This window comes from Bos mutus, unplaced genomic scaffold, assembly GCF_027580195.1.
Source record: "Bos mutus isolate GX-2022 unplaced genomic scaffold, NWIPB_WYAK_1.1 CTG172, whole genome shotgun sequence".
Classification (NCBI taxonomy): Eukaryota; Metazoa; Chordata; class Mammalia; order Artiodactyla; family Bovidae; genus Bos; species Bos mutus.
Genome location: NW_027219175.1, coordinates 371,945 through 375,630, shown reverse-complemented (window position 1 = coordinate 375,630; position 3,686 = coordinate 371,945).

Below are 3,686 nucleotides of genomic sequence, written 5' to 3'. Positions count from 1 at the left end.
AGGGATGGCGGAGCCTGGTGGGCTGCTGTCTATGGGGTCACACAGAGTCGGACATGACTGAAGTGACTTAGAAGCATACTGTGTTGGTGTCCTTCTTTCTGGCTTAATTCACTCTGTATAATAGGCTCCAGTTTCATCCACCTCATTAGAATGGATTCAAATTGAAACATGTATAATATCATATAAGAAATGAATTGCCAGTCCAGGTTTGATGCAGGATACAGGAAGCTTGGGGCTGGTGCACTGGGATGACCACTGGGATGGTATGGGGAGGGAACTAGAAGGAGGGTTCAGGATGGGGAACACATGTACACCCTTGGCAGACACATGTTGATGTATGGCAAAACCAATACAATATTGTAAAGTAAAAAATAAACATAATAATAATAATAAATGCCAAAAAGCTCAAGACAACTGGCTGAGTTTCAGAAGTTGAAAGCATTTCAGTAATAACCAAGCTACTCCATCCTAACTTTTGTACAAACTATGGTACTCTCCCAATCACCTAGCAAAAATTTAATGGGACCTTAGATGTTTATTATGTCTGGCAATAACAAAACACAAACCTGCTAATATGGCAGTACCAGAGAAGGCTCAGTAGATGCCTGAAGTTTCAACCAGGCCTTCCTATAATAGGATACTACCTTCCTACAGGAGGCTGGACACTCACCAATAACAAAGAATACTCTTAGGCATCAAAGAACCTAAGGATGAAATCTATAATTCTATTCCCACATGGTCGACATTGATTTCCCCCCCCAAGTATCTGACAGACAGTTAAAATAGAAGGAAGTTATAACATAGCCCACATACTTCTTACATAATACCTTAAATGTCCAAGTCCAACTACACTACTAAGATGATGACAATACAGGAGTTCCAGCTTCAAATCTGTGTGGCAGTCATCATATAAACATTTTATGAATATTTGAGATGCACTGATAGTACAAATCTATTAAGCCAGAAGCCTTGAGATCTGATTCAAAGAGGAAAACTGTGTACTCCATGTCCTCAGTTTTATGGGACATTCACACGCATTCACACATTTCCACAATCCTCAACCTTTATCTGAAGTCAAAAACTGACATTAAGAGGAATGGTCTATTTACACAGAAGCCAAGCGTAAAAGTCAAAAATGGATCCAGTCTCCTACATACTTCCATGCTCAGTAATGGAACCCCTTGTAAGCATTCCTAAGGGCAACTAGGATAAACAACTCAAAGATGCTTCTCCCAGGATAAGAGAGGTTGATTGAGAAGCTATAAGTGTGCTTAACTTAGAGATAACCCTTAAGATCACATACCATTCCTGTTAACACATCAGAAGATGGACAGCTCTACCAGGTATTTACAGACAATGTCTGCTTCTGCCTAAGGCCAAGCTTATAGATCCAAGTGGCAGGTGGGATAAGGTTTCCATCTCAGGATATCATATGACACCGCCGGTGTTCTCCTTCTCTGGGAAGCTTTAAAAAGACATTGTGGGAAGTACAATATGAGGGAGGAAAACAAGGAAACTGACAAGAGCTGTGTTCTTTCTAAATGTCCCAAATCTCACTTATCATTCCAATTACAATGACAGACTTAACATGCAATCTGAACCATGTCCCAAGCATTGCCAGTTCTAACTTTTTGATGTTGTTCAGTCACTCAGACTTGTCAGACTCTTGTGACTCCATGTACAGCAAGAACCCAGGGCTCACCTGCCATTCAAATCTCCCAGAGTTGTATTCAAACCCATGACCTTTGAGTCAACAATGCTTTTCAGCCATCTCACCCTCTGTCGTTTCCTTCTTCTCCTGTGCTCAATCTTTCCCAGCATCAGTTTCTTCCCAGTGATTTTGCTCTTGGCTTCAAGAGGCTGATATATTGGCTCTTCATGTGCAGCATCAGTCCTTCTGAGAATAATCGAAATCATTTCCTTCACACTTTATTAGTTTGAACTCCATTCTCAACATGTCTTCTCTAGCCCTCCTGTTGTAAAGCATCTATATTTTGGCAGTCAGTTCTTGTGTTCCTGCTCACTCCTCCATACATTACTCCTGAAAATCAACTTTGACCATTCAGGCCTTTTTCAATAATCTCTCAGCTTTGTAATATGGTTTTGAGATTGGTCATAGCTTTTCATCCAATGGGCAAGTGCCTTTTTGTTTCATGGCTTCAGTCACATCACGCAGTCATATCAGAGATCAAGAAAGTGAAACCTGTCACTAATTCAACTGTATCTCATTAAAATATCTCAAAATGATGGGGCCAAATTCCATGATCTTATTTTTTGTGTCTGTTTTTGTATTGAGTTTTAATTCAGCTTTTTCAATTTCTCCTTTCACCTTTAGTTCCTAGTGTTTTTCAGCCATTTATATGTTGTCATCTTAAAACTAAGGTTATTCATACTTCTCACAGTAATTTTGTTTCCCACTTCAGATTCTTTCAGCAAGTTACTTTCCATGAAGTACTCTGCACATAAGTCAAATAAGCTGGATGAAAATATATAGCCTTGATGTATTTCCTTCTCCATTTCCTGGAGAAGGAAGTGGCAACCCACTCCAGTGTTCTTGCCTGGAGAATCCCAGGGACAGGGAAGCCTGGTGGGCTGCCGTCTATGGGGTCACATAGAGTCGGACACGACTGAAGTGACTTAGCATAGCACAGCATTTCCTTCCCTATTTTGTACCAGTTCATTGTTCTTTGTCCAATTCCAACTCCTGTGTCTTGACTTGCCTCCAGCCTTCCGTGGAAACAGGGACAGTAGTCTGGTATTCTTATCTCCTTAAGAATTTTCCACAATTTGTTGTGACCCTCACAGTCAAAGGTCTTCCCTGGTGTATCAGATGATAAAGCATCTGCCTGCAATGGGGCAGAACCAGTTTGGTACCTGGGTTTGGAAGATCCCCAGGAGAAGGAAATGGTAGGCTACAGTCCATGGGGTCACAAAGAGTCAGACACGACTGAATGACCTCATTTTCACACACAGTCTAAGCCAGTAAGAGATAATAAAGTAGATGTAGATGACTTTATGAAACCCCCTTGCTTTTTTCTATGATCCAAACTCAATTTAAGGTTTACCTATTAATATTACATGAGTATGACTAACTAAACCTGCCTGTTCTCTTTTATATATATATATATATATTTTTTTTTTCTCAGTCTCTCTTTTTCAAGCTATCATCTACATATTTTTACGTTCCTGGGCATTTGCCACCTTCTTATACAAGAATTAAATTATTACCATGCCAGTCTCTGGCCTTTGACACCTCTGTAAAACAATTAAGTTTCCAGGACAGAATATATCTGTGCTCTGGGAAAACGTCAGGACATTTTGATAAATAGCTAGATATTTTCAGGAACTGACTGATTTTGAGAAAAATTCCTGTACCATCACTTATCTGAAAGAACTGTTTTTCCTCATGTTGATGAGAATTTCTCATTAGCAGAAATTTTAGGAAAAATAAATGTGCTTATTGGAATGTTCATGTTAGTGAAGTACCAATTATGTGAGTATGTATGTAGCCTCCCATCAGACAGATTAATTTATGTCAAGCAAATTTGTTGTTTCACCAGCATGTCTAAAAGAATTACCTAGTTTGCCTAGAAAGGAAATCAAAACTTCTGATTTGACAGAAAATAAAAGAGCACATTGAGTGCAACTCTCTCCATGGAAGCATCACAAATAACCCTTCTATAAAG